At 45.7% G+C, this 13,904-nt stretch overlaps 1 long non-coding RNA gene across 1 annotated transcript; it reads right to left on the bottom strand.

Moving 5' to 3' along the window:
• Nucleotides 1–3,128: 3,128 nt before the first annotated feature.
• LOC135321724 (uncharacterized) lies at nt 3,129–5,695 on the bottom strand. The gene is made up of 3 exons (XR_010381759.1): nt 5,418–5,695; nt 4,482–4,587; nt 3,129–4,186 (listed from the first exon to the last, which is right to left on the bottom strand). It is a non-coding gene; the product is annotated as an uncharacterized LOC135321724 (long non-coding RNA).
• Between the last annotated feature and the right edge of the window lie 8,209 nt (nt 5,696–13,904).

Here is a 13,904-nt window from a genome sequence, read left to right as displayed (position 1 = left end):
CAGGCCCAAGCATGTGAGGAAATGGCAGAGGGCAAGGAGCCAGAAAAGCAGCCCCAGCTCTGTCCACAAATCCACGAAGTCTCAGCTAACTCCAGAGCTATGCCTGCACAGGAAAGACACACTTGCCCACTTCTTGAGTGCAGCCCTTGGGCTGCACAGGTCAGATGCAGAAGGCCTGAACAGATGCTTCCCCCATGCGGACACACAAGTGGCAAACAGGATTATGAAGAGGCGCTCACCATCATTAGTCATCAAGGAAATGCACACGGAAGCCACAGTGAGACACCACTTTCACACGCTCAAAATAGGCTAAAATTAAAAAGGCCGATGGTGCCAAGTATCAGTGAGGATATGGAGCAGATGGGACTGTCACACACTGCTGACAGGGGTAAAAGATGGCAAAACCATTTTGGAAAACAGTATCTTAAAAAGTTAGCGTTCTTTTACTACACAACAGAAACGCTCTTCTCCTGGGTATTTAGCCTAAAGAAATAAGAATATTAAGTCCAACAAAGACTTGTACATGAATGCTCATAGCAGGGGTTTTTTTGGAAATAGCCCCCAACTGGAAGCAACCCCAAAGTCCATAAACAGGTGAAAGAATAAGTGAATTGTCCTTCCATACAATGGAATACTACCCACCAACGAAAAGGGATGATTACTGACACACTACAACATGGACAAATCTCAAAAATCATTCTGCTGAATGAAACATGGTAAGCAGAAAAGAGTACAAATCATGTGATTTCACTTACATAAAACCTATAAAATACAAATTATTACTTCCCCTCGAGGACATTTGTGGTGGAAAGTGTTCCTAAGATTTATACAGAACCAGGAGACTCCTAACCCTCTAATATACCAGATGCAGAAAAGGCATTTGTTGAAATTTAACTCCCACTCATTATTTTTAAAGCATATTTTTAAAAAGCTCCAATCTCACTAACCCAAATATTACTCATCTTTCAAGCTCCAATCAAGTCTAGAATTCGTTTCTAACCCTTTCCTTGAGGTCTGGCTTTAGGCGTTGCTGACCACAGTGTCCTGTGGAAACACAGCTGCTTCAGCTTGAGCCTCTCCCAGGACAGGTGCCTGCTCCCAGGAGTGGTCCTTACTCTCAGGGCATGGCCCTTCTGGGGTCTCAACTGAATGGCTAGGGTGTTAACAAAAGTCTCTCCAATCTGACTCTCCCATGTCTCTGGAATCTGCATGGTGCCAGCCGCCCACTGCTGTTTCCCCAGAGGCCCGTGTGTCCAAGGGCACACGAAAACTCTACACAGACTTCTGGACTCATTTCCCTGCAGCTCTGTGCTTGTCAGTAACCTGGCCCAAGTCACAGCCACTCAGCACCCCTGGGTTCTGGTCCCTGCTCCTGTGTCCAGAGAGCCTCTGGTTTCCACGTGGGTGCTGTCCCCTGTGCGAGTTCAGAAGATGCTCTCAGGGAGAAAGCAAGGGTGCAGGTGGGACTCGTGTGTGTGTGTCTTTTCTCCCAAGGGTGAGAGCCTGCATTTGTTGTCAGGGGCCACAAAAAGCAGCATTGCATACTTTATTCAGCTTTTATATTTGTTTGTGGCAGGACAGTAAGACCCAATATCGCTCATTCCATCGTGACCAGAACATGGTGGGATTTTTTGCATGTTGAGAATTTTTATACTTGAAAATCAGCTGTAGAAGTAATTTGAGTCTTAGGGGACATTACCTTCTCCCAGGTGTATTTTTTGTTTGCTCTGCCAGGTGCCAGGTTTCAGGGGCTGAGCTGGTGCACAGCCAGGAGGTGTAACCACAGTGGTCAACCAGTTACTTCCAGTGACCTTTGTTCCAGCAGGGCTGCTGTTCTGTCTGGGGCCTGGACATCAACACCACACTGACTCTCACAGGGAAGAGAGGCCCCGTGCTGGTCACTTCCCTCGATTCCCATCTTCTCAGGGAACTTGGCCTTGTGATCCTTCACCATCGTTAGTGTATCTGATGCCTGAAGCATCAGATTATATTAATTTATACATACAGTATATGTACATCAAATATACACATTTATTCAGCTTTTCTACTCATCTTCAACAGGAGATGGTCCAATGGCCCAGACCAGGGTAAGCAAACTTATCAGTGAAGGGCCAGGCAGTAGACATTTGTGGCTGTGGGACAGCCTCAGTCGCACACTTGGCTGGGTGCTAGGGCACCGCAGCACATCAGTGAGGGGCTGGGACTGGGTCCTCGTCCACCTCCATGGACACACTGGGCACAGGCCAGATGTGGGTCAGAGTTTGCCTCCCATCCAGGGGATCATTGCCAAGGCCCCACTTTTTGCCTTGCTGTAGTTTTTGATCTGGTCTCCTCATCTACAATTCACTCGAGGAATGACCTACATTTCATGTTTCTCTGGCATCTTCTTCAAGCTGACACCCAGCTAGGCATCACCTGTCATGTGTCCCTTCAACCCTCAGGAAGCAGGGACGATGCCGGTGGTGAGTCATGGCGGAGTCCAGACTGAGACAAATGTTGGGTGATGGGAGATCATGTTCTAAGTTGTCAAGGCAGATCTTGTTCAGGTTTTCTGAAAGCTCAAGGAGTGAACTTGTGCTTTAGGTTTGAACCAATGAAACTATGAGGGAAAAGTAGGCATTAAAATACACAGTAAAGATTTCTTACTTAAAGGCTCTGCACACATACGTTCAGCTGCCTACCTCAGCTTACGGTTCTAGGAGTTATCTTGATTTCTGCTCAAGCACCTGGTAATTTCACCTCAAATCACAGACATGAATTACATTTCTAAAGACTGAAATGCTTTCAGAACTATTTTATATGTGTGAAGAATGTCTGTGCCTCTTTCCTTAGATAAATTCAGTGATTAAAAAACATTCAGAATACAAAATTGAAAAAGAAAAGATACAGTTAGTGCTGCTTATAAAGTAAAAGAGCATTAATGTTCCATGGTTTGAAATGGGACCAGATAGAGTGGGTAAAATTTCCTGGTATTTCCTTAAATCAAAAAAAATTCATGAGACTTAAAAGCATTGAGCTTAGCATGGTATTGAAATGTTTATCTAAATAAAAATAGCTATAATGCATTGGAAGTTCTTGAATTAATATGAACCACTTTTTCTTGTCATTGTGGTGATACGCCAGAACACATTTCCAAACCCTACATCCTTGCCGTTTCCCTTAATTTGTTTTTATTTAGTTATACTACTTCTGCTTTGCAGTTTAAAATAAGGCTATTGAAAATGCTAGAAGAAATGTTGTTTTTAAAAACGGTTCTTTTTGACTATGAAAATGGAGAATATTGGGAATACAGTAATCCCCAGCGCTGGCTAGAGTTTGAGCGGACACTCGGACGCGGGTGCAGTCTCTGCAGGACAATTTGTTAGGGCACAGTGAAAGCCTTGGGAGAAGATCCAACTCTTTACCCAGAACTATTATTTCAAGGCATATATCCTAGGGCAACAATTAAGGAAATTCAGCTTAAATAATAATATTGTGAAGCCACAAATGTGGCGTTGTAGAAGTGTGCTTATTAGCATGAACAGGCCGTGTGGTTAATGCTGTGGATGGGCTGAGTCTGCATCAGCCTACATTTTATTATTAAATACGGAAGTGAGAAGTCACAGGTGCATTGTCCAAACTTGAGTCCATCTGCGCAGGGCTGGGTGTGGATGGAGGGGTGGAAGGAACACACTGAAGTGTCGGCAGTGGCTCTCCCGGTAGTGGGAGACTCGTTGTATTTTATGTGTGATTCTCACTCAAGTGAATTTTCTAATTTTTCTTCAACAAGCGTGTATTAGGTGTTAATAAAATACATATGTATCCACACAACTAGAATAAGACCTGTAAGTCTTAGGTTATTGTCTTAGCTCTGCTTCCATAGGGGCTAAGTCTTAGGCGATCTGTCCATTGCTGTGGTCTCCTGGCTTCATCGGTGGTTAGAGCGTGAGCGAGACCATGTCCATTCCAGTTACAGAACATGCGGGGTCCAGAAAATATATGGTGATCCTTGTAATCGGCAATTCCTCTGCTTGTGGTCAACGCCAGATCCCAGCAGTGCAGCAGGTAACAGATCGGCAGCAGCACCACCAGGAAGGCTGAGTTGTGGCCTAGTGAGGAGATGAAAACTGGAGATGTGGCAGCTGAGTTCCATGGGCCTCAGCCGTAAAAGCAGTCTCAAGTCTTCAGCTGGTGACAGATTTCTCTTCTATTTTGAAAAATAGAGTCAAATTGTAAAACAGAGAAGGAGGGGGTGCAGCAGTGCTCAGGAGAGGAAGACACTTAATGACAGACTCTCGGGTCTGCAGGGTGTGACCTGATAGCTCCTCCACCCGCTAAAGCACATGGTGCAAACTCTTTGCATGGGCACGGCCCCACGTGTGCCTGAGTGTGTGTGTGTGTGTGTGTGTGTGTGTATACGTGCATGCATGTGTGTGCGTGTGTGTGAGCTTGTGTACACACAATGTGAAGAATCAATGTGAAGAATCGTTTCCAACACTAACCTGCTATTGTAAAGCTGGTCAGAGTTTCGGTTTAGTGCCTTTCTCAATACTTGACAATTTTCTCAGAATATCCATCTTCCCTTTTGGGAAACGATGAAACAGCACACTGTGGAGGAGATTCATCCTCATTGTGAAAACTGGACTTTTAAAAATAATCATAACTAACAGTTATCAAATGGATCTTTCATACCTTAAAATGTACCTAATAATTTCTCCAGCATCAATAACAAACTCGAAGTCAGTAGCATTATCACTCCCTTTCCAGATGAGCACCTTGGTGCTGAGGTCACCGAGTTACTAACTGGCAGAGTGGGAGTCACCCCACGTCTGGAGCAAGCCCCCGTGATGGCGCTGCCCAGGTGCGGGGCAAGGAGGCCTCCCGGAGCCCTGTGTGCTCTGTGTAACACTGCCTCCACCCCGAGACACGTCCTGCCTCAGCTGCAGTCGGAGCTGCCCCCACCTCCTTCCTGGGCGAGCGGGGGCCTTGTAGACCTGCTGCCTTCTCTGCCCACAGGTCCCCGAGTGGACCCCGCTGGTCTGTCTGATGCCCTACCACAACATGCTGAGTGGTCCCCTGCCTCTGTGCACAGAGCCCTCTGCCCGAGGACCACGGTCTCACGTGCCGCCTTTCTTGTGGCCTGCATCTCCTGCCGTCACACCCCTGCCACGGCTCACTTTCGTGTCATGAGGGAAATGAGTGGCCAGACTGGAGCCGGACCCGCCCACCTGCTGCTCCTGAGCCCTCGCGCTCTACGGGCTGCTTGGTCCCGTCTGAGAGGGTGGGGCCTCCGTGCCCCTGAGGCAGCTCCCTCCTCCACAAGAACATCCCACTCTCCCTCTCACACCCTTCCATCGTCAGTCGTCGACTTTTCCTTTAGGTTAAACCGCTGCCCAGGCGCTCAGGCCAGAGTAATTCCCCAGATAAGGAACGCTAACCTGCACTCTGCTCCCATCTGCTCCTGGGGGCCATGTCTCCAGGCCACTCCCCGCCCACTTCTCTGTGGCTGCATCTCCTTCTCCGCCAGGTTGTGGAGAAGCGGGTCCTCCTTCTCCTTCCTGACACAGGTCCAGGACCGCTTCCTGACACAGGGGCCACAGCCCGTCTCGGCCCCACCCACACAGCAGGGGGGACAGAACACCACGCGACAGAGTCAGAACACAACCCAGCAGGGACAGAACACCACACAGCAGTCAGAACACCGAGTTGTTGGGTGAATGGCCGGCTCAGAATCATTATACAGGGAGGGTGTATTTGTTTAACATGGGCTGCACACGCCTCTTTTACGTAAGTGAAACTTCCAAAAGCTGAAGCGTATTTCCGCTCGTTACGCACATGCGGGTCTTCTCAGTCAGAGAATACTGACCACACTTTGGACTGTTATGACTCAAGTCGCTATAACAATTCAGTACAATTCAATGTTGCACTGAATTAGTGAAAAAATACCAACCATTGTGGTTTGTTGAGAGGACTGAACGAGGTGGCAGGTGACGGCCTTGTCCAGCCCGGGACCAGGGTTCGTGTAGACGCCCCCGCTGTGGTGTCATTTGTTGTCTGGTAGTTTTTCTTCTTTCCCCAGTGCTTGGGTTTGGCATCACAGAATCTGGCCTTGAACTCCAAATCTGACACTACCGTCACCTCAACAAGTTAGTGTCTCTGGGCCTCCATGTCCTCATTTGTGTGATGAACGCATGAAATTCTGTTTCCTTTGTCAAACATAACACAGGTGGTGCTTCGTGCCCTACACACCAACACACCCACCACCTGGGCAGCGATTGTCCTGGCTCCAAACTACTGGCCTGGGACCACGGAGAGGGTGCAGACACTAGAGCGTAGCTAACGACACGCGTATTTCCCATGGTTCTGGAGGACAGGAGTCTGAGATCAGGGCGCCAGCAGGGTACATGTTGGAGGAGGCCCAGGTCCTGGTGCCCAGGTGGCCCTCTTCTCGCTGTGCAGTGTGTGTGGTAAAGGGGAAGTGGCTCTCTGGGGCCTCCTTCATAATCTCATTTGGGAGAGATACCCTTCATGCCGTGGTCTCCTCCCAAAGGCCCCACCTCCAAACACTGTCACCTGGGGATTAAGGTTTCACATACAGATTTTGGGGGGACACAGATGTTCATTCCATGCAGTGACCCCAGCCCTGTTTTCCCACCCAAGGCTCCGTCACCTGTATTTCGGGTTGTGGTGTGACCTGGAGCACTTCATTACATAGGTCACCACGGGCAGTGGTGTCCTGTCAGGTGACCCCCTGTCTTTGCATCACCGGTCATGCCCTCTGCCCCACTCGTGACCCAGGCCACAGTGCTCAGCCCAGCTCAGCTCAGCAACTGCTCCGTGCAAGGAAAAGATGTCTGCACCATCCACCTTGCGGTGCCCAGCTGAGGAGGTTAGAATTCAGATTTACTCAGCCTCCCAGGGCTGTGGGAAGGGGGCACAGATGTCCACAGCTCCTCGTCTTTCACCATGTTATGGAACACTCAATGCCAGTGGCCAGTTGTTCATATTTTTCCAGGCTCCTGTCCCACACATAGTACTTAGTAGATGTTTACATTAAGTTCCCCAGGGCTGCCTTAACAAATTGCAACCAACTAGGTGGCTTAAAATAGCATAAATTCATTTCTTTCACAGTCCTGAGCCCCGAACCCAGCAGCGTGGTGTCCTCAGAGTCACACCACCTCTGCAGGCTCTGGGGAGAATCACTCCTCAGCATGGAGCATAACTCTCATCTGCCTGTATTCATGGCCTCTCCTCCCCGTGTGTCTGTGCATCTGTCTCTGGTCTCTTATAAGGACACTGGTGGTTGAATTAAGGGCCCACCCTAGCCCAGCGTGGCCTCATCTTAACTTACATCCTAATGATATCTGCAAAGACCATCTTTTTAAATAAGATGTGAGTTTTGAGAGGACACTCTTCAACCCAGTATAATGATGGATAAACATGAGAACTGGTGGGTTCCATGATCTCACCTGCATGCATCCTGCTGCTGATTTGATGACTCCGGTGAAGCTCAGCCACGAATGTCCACGTGCCTACTCACCCACTTTCCTCAAAGCATGAGATTACACAGTAAGGCATGTTCTTTTGGATTAAGGCACTGAGGGCTGATGAAATGCAAACTTACTTAATTCTTTAGTTTGACTGAATGGTGAGACCTTTCCACTGAGATAGTTACTGAGGCAAGTTTCAGTTGAAAGGAAATGTTCATTGAGAAGGAAGCACTGGGAGAGGGCGGGAGGAGCTTCGACTCCAGGGAAAGGGAGAATAAGGGAAATATAGTAAAGCCCAAAGAAAAACATCACCAGCTTTAGAATTTTGCTTAAGGTGGACCCAGAGAGAGAAGTTCATAAAATTACACAGAGAGAAGATGGGTCAGAGGTCCAGCAGCTACACTTTGTCAGGTTCCTGAAGGGTCCAGAAGACCTGCCATTCCCCACACTGGCACAATTTCCCAGTGAACTAGAGCATCTGTTCATTCAGCGGGTGCTGTTAAACACGCCTGTGTACACCACACCCAGTGTGTTATGCAGCCGCTGCAAGGCCCTGATGCTGACAGTGATGACAGTGGGGGTTGGAGGTGCCCGACACCGTACTGGGCGCACTACTCAGTAATTACCTCATTTACTTTAACCCTCACAGCCCCTTTGTGAAGTTGATGCCTTTACTGGTTCCCTGCTTGACAGATGAGGAAGCTGAAGCTGGAAGAGGAGTGACTTTTCTAATACTAACTACTGGTGATGGAGGTGGGGCCCAGGCCATCCATCTCCAAAGCACAAAGGCCTTACACACAGAGGATCCAAGGAAATGCACATAATCTCTGATGGGAGGCCCCTTTCCACTTGGTTTTTCCTTCATCTGGTTTACCAAGGTGATTTCACTTTCTTACTTGAAATGTTAAGACTATCTTGACCTCCTTGCAAATTACCAACTAGATAGAAGAAGGTCAGATACCAGATGGTCCCAAGGTCCCTCTGACTCTATGACATTGTGAACTTCTGTAAATAACAACCAGATATCCTTTGAGCTTCTGCTTGTTATGTTATGCCTGCATGTTATGTTCAGTCACTGACTCCCGGCAGCAGAGGCTGCCTTCTCCCAGCCAACCTCCCCTTTGGTGGATGTGTACCAAAATTATGTGTAACCAAAACCAGGAGCTTGGGCTCCAAAATGATATAACATAAATAGTATCTACATATTTTACATGCATTTTAGTAAACTTATGAGTGTCCCATTAGCTAAACTCTAGGTGGTAGAAATGAAAACTTGCAATATAATGGAAAAATTTGGAACTGAAAAGTTTACTCACACTATCCCTACTACATAAAACTCTATGCTACTTTAGAGGCTGTGAGGAAAAGCTGATGGCAGTAAGTGTAGCTCCTTCCCTCAGATCACTTGTGATTTCCTTGATGAGATAATATATACAGAAGAAAGCAAAAAGCCAGCATTAATACGTGAGTGCTGGGATAAAGTCTGTGGGGATTGCCTCAGGCTGAGCTCCCCAGAAGCAGACCCTGAGACAAAGATGTGTGTGCAAGCCTGTTTGGGGTACATTCTTAGGAAGCCCCCTGGTGGGGGCAGCAAAGTGAAAAGTGGAAAGGAAAGATGGGCTAACTGGGGCTCAAGCCCCCGAGGGACCTTGAGAGCCGGTATAGAGCAGGCTCCCAAGGACTTCAAATAAGGTGTCACAGTGGAGCATTCACCCACTGGCTCCTGCCACCATTGGTGTGGGACTGCTCCCAAGGTGTCTGGCCTGCTCTCTGGACTGTCTGACTGTTGGGTGGATTCCAGAAGCCAGGAGGCTCCAGGGAGAAAAGCCACAAATGCTTGCAGTTGGAAGCCACCGGGCATGCACGGCCTGGTGCTATGGGGACAAGGTGAGCGCCTGTGGCACCACCATCAGGGTCCTTCCTAATGAGGGACAGACCTCTCAGAGCTTGAGTCATGAGGGAGGCTTCACTGGGAGTTAAGTCTCGAGAAATAGTTCAGATTCTGGGCAAAAGTTTAGACTGCTGGCCTCATGAGAGCAAAGGTAGGCGGCATCAGGGCAAGGCCGTGCCTGCATCTGTTGGAGACCAGAGGACTGAGGCTGGACTCTGGAGGGATCCGAGTTCTCAGGTCTCTTTAAGTGACTTGAAGACTGAACATGCACCCCAGCGCCTGCCTCTGAACGTTGGGAAAACTGCCATTATATCTTGTACCAGGAATGAGGCCACTTCTTTTATGTCGGGGCTATTTGAAAGCTCCGGGCTGCTTTCAGACTTCTCCAGACAAAGGGCAGGCAATGGGCCTTCCTCCATGGTGCACGTCTGTCAGAGGCACTAGGTCATACATCAGAGAGATGTAGTTCAAGTTAGGTGTACCTGCTAGTGATAGATGTATGTATGAGAATTCAGAAGCAACAGGAATTTTAGGTGGAAATTTATTTAAACACACTAGCAGTCGGCTGCCTGAAGCCCTCTAGGCCCATCTTTGAGATGGGAAGAGAAATAGAGGCCGCCGGCCAGCAGCTCTCAGGCTCAGCCCTGCACCTCTCTCCACGTTGAGCCCCTCGGAAATAGGCAACCCCATGACCTCAGCTACCAAATGTGCCATTATTTTCTCTGCACTATGTTTGCTTTTGCAGTATTTGCTTTTCCCCCGTGAAGCAACTGGGTGGACTGTAGGGAGCAGTTATATCCCAGAATATCGTAGGGTTTTCTTTGGAGTCCCTTCAGTGACCTGAAGTTTCCCAGCATCCAAACCCGAAGGAAAGATCCTGGTTTCTCATCGCTGGGAAGGCTTTGCTGAGAGGCCAGCTCAGTCCACTAATTGGATTATGTCTCTGACATGCTTCTCTTTTGGCTAGCTGTCCCCAGGGACTGAGGCCCTCCAACCTCTGTGCCCCCCAGGGCTCGGCACTCAGTGGGCACTGGGCCAATGGCTGGGCCCTGCTGAACACACCTCAGGCAGAAGCAGGTTCCAGGGACCTCTCCTTCAACACCTGCTGTGACCCCAGCTCAGCACCGGGCTCAGCTGTCAGTCCAGGTAAGGGAAGCAGTGGCCCTTGTGAGGGAAGAGCTAGGAAAGGGGTCTTAGGACACAGACCCTGAGACAAGGACCCCAGTGAAATGCTTTATCCAGGAAGAATTCCTGGAAGAAGTTGTTACAGAGTGAGGGGAGCAGAAGAGGGATGAGCAAGGCCTCCTGCCCAGAGCATGAGTGAATCAGCTAGGGTCAGACTTGGTCCTGCTTCCGGGCAAAGGACCTGGGCTTTGGGTCCCTCCTATCAGGCAGTCCTTGGCTTAGGGTGGCGGTAGGGTGGAAACTCCCAGGAATGATTTTCTTCTGTCGGGTGAGGGAACTCCATACCCAGGGGCACTCCTCCGAGTGCCCAGCAGAAGAGAGCCCGGAGCGGGAACAAGTCGGACCTGCTGGGGCCCAGGGTCATCAGCAGTGTCTGCTTGAGAGGGGAGGCTGAACTTCTATTTGGAATTTGTGGGGATTTTCAAAGTTTAAATACAGTTGATGTACAATATTGTGTTAGCTTCAGGTGCGCTACATAGTGATTTAACATTTGCAAATGTTATGAATTGATCCCCATGATGATCCTAGTGACTGACCATCAGTCACCATACAAGCTGTTACAGTATTATTGACCATACTCCTTTGCTGCATATTATATCCCTAATGGCTTGTCCCTCTTAATCCCCTTCACCTATTTCATCACCCCCTGCCCCCAACAGCCGCTTGTTTGTTCTCTGTATCTAAGAAGCTATTTTCATTTGGGTTTGCTTATCTGTTGTTTTTTAATTCCACATGCAAGTGAGATTATATGGTATTTGTCTTTCTCTGTCTGACTTTCTTTATTTAAAAAAAATACCCTCTAGATGCATTCATGTTGTTGTATATGCCAAGATTTCATTTTTCTGGCCGAATAGTATTCCATTGTATGTATGTATGTATGTATGTATGTATGTATGTATGTATGTATATAAAACATCTTTATCCAGTCATCTAATAGTGGACATTTAGGTTGCTTCCATGTCTTGGCTATTGTAGATAATGCTGCAGTGAATATTGGTTGTGCATATATCTTTTCAAATTACTGGTTTTGTTTTCTTTGGGTAAATACTCAGAAGTGAAATTGCTGGATCTTATGGCAGTTCTATGTTTAATTTTTTGAGAAGCTTCCATACTGTTTTCCATAGCAGTGATCCCAATTTTCATTCCCAGCAAAAGTGCAAGAGGATTCTCCACACCCTCACCAACACTTGTTATTTGTTGTCATTTTGATAGTAGTCATTCTGACAGGCGTGTCATGGTGCCTCATTGTAGTTCTGATGTGCATTTCTCTGATGATTAGTGTTGTTGAGCATCTTTTCAAGTGTCTGTTGGGCAGCTGTATGTCTTCTTTGGAAAAATATCTACTCCAGTCCTCTGCCCATTTGTAATTGGGTTGTTCATTTTTTTGATGTTGAGTTGTATGAGTTCTTTGCATATTTTGGATATTAAACCCTCATCAGATACACCCTTCGCAAATATCTTCTCTCACTCAGTAGGGTTTATTTTGTTAATTGTTTATTTTTTTATTTTGTTTTATTTATTTTCTTAATTGTTTTCTTCACTGTGCAAAATGTTTTTAGTTTGATGTGATCCTGTTTGTTTATTTTTGCTCTTTGCTTCCCTTGCCTGAGGAAATAGATCCAAAAAAATATTGCTAAGACTTATGTTAAAGCATGTGCTATCTATGTTTTCTTCTAGGAGTTTCATGGTTTCAAGTCTTACATCTAAGTCTTTAATCCATTTTAAGTTTATTTTTGAATATTGGGTAAGAAAGTGGTCCAGTTTCATTCCTTTGTCTGTAACTCTCCAGTTTTCCCAACCTCATTTAGTAAAGAGTCTGTCTTTCCCCCATTGTATAGTCTTTTGTCCTTTGTTGTACATTAATTGATCACTAATATAAATTTGGGTTTATTTCTGGACTTTCTATTCAGTCCCATTGATCCATATGTCTGTTGTTCCAGTACCATACTATTTTGATTGCTGGAACTGTGTAGTATAGCTTGATACCTCCAGCTTTGTTCTTCTTTCAAAGATCACTGTGAAAGTAGAATCTTTTGTTGTTCCATAGAAATTTTAGGATTATTTGTTCTACTTCTGTGAAAAATGCCATTGGTATTTTGATAGGAATTGCATTGAATCTGTGGATTGCCTTGGGTAGTATGGTCATTTTAACAATATTGATTCTTCCAATCCATGAGCATGGTTTATCTTCCCATTTATTTGTGCTGTCTTCAGTTTCTTTCATCAGTGTCTTACAGTTTTCAGGATACAAGTCTTTTACCTCTTTGATTAGATTTATTCATAGGTGTTTCATTCTATTTGATGCAATTGTAAATTGGATTATTTTCTTAATTTCTCTTTCTGATAGTTTGTTATTAGTGTAAGGAATGCTGCAGGTTTGTGTATATTAATTTTGTAAACTGTAACTTTATTGACTTCATTTATTAATTCTAACAGTCTTTTGTAGAGTCTTTAGGATTTTCTATGTATAGTATCATGTCATCTGCAAAGAGTAAAGGTTTTACTTCTTCCTTTTCAATTTGGATTCCTTTTATTTCCTTTTCTTCTCTGATTGCTATGGCTAGGATTTCCAAAACTGCTTTGAATAAAAGTAGTGAGAGTAGGCATCTTTGTCTTCTTCCTGATCTTAGAGGGAATGCATTCAGCTTTTCACCATTGAGTATGATATTAGATGTGAGTTTGTCATATATGATCTTTACTATGTTGAAATTTGTTTCCTCTATAACCACTTTGTTAAGATTTTTTTTTAACCATAAATAGATGTTGAATTTTGTCAGAAGCTTTTCCTGTGTCTATTGAGATGATCTTATGATTTTTATTTTTCGATTTGTTAATGTGGTATCACATTGATTGACTTACAGATAGTAAACCACCCTTGCATCTCTGGGATAAAACCCACTTGATCATGGTGTATGATCTTTCTAATGTATTGTTGGAGGTAGTTTGCTAATATTTTTTTGAGGATTCTTGCATCTATGTTTATCAGTAATATTGGCCTATAATTTTCTTTCTTTCTTTCTTTTTTTTTTTTTTGTGGTATTTTTGTCTGGGTGATGCTGGCTTCATAGAATTAGTTTGGAAGAATTTCTTCCTCTTCAATTTTTCTGGATTAGTTTGAGAAGATTAATGCTAACTCTTCTTTAAAGGATAAGTATCTTGTAGTATTCACCCATGAGGCCATCTGGTCCTGAACTTGTGTTTGTTGGGAGTTTTTTGATTCCTGATTTAATTTTATTACTGGTAATTAATCTGTTCATACTTTCTATTTCTTCTTGATTCAGTCTTAGGAGATTGCATGTTTCTAGGAATTTGTCCATTTCTTCTAGGCTGTCCATTTTATTGGCATGTAACTGTTCACA

The sequence above is a fragment of the Camelus dromedarius genome, chromosome 7 (genome assembly GCF_036321535.1).
Source record: "Camelus dromedarius isolate mCamDro1 chromosome 7, mCamDro1.pat, whole genome shotgun sequence".
Taxonomy (NCBI): Eukaryota; Metazoa; Chordata; class Mammalia; order Artiodactyla; family Camelidae; genus Camelus; species Camelus dromedarius.
Note: the sequence above shows the minus strand (reverse complement) of the source record. Positions and strands in the feature narration are given on the sequence as shown.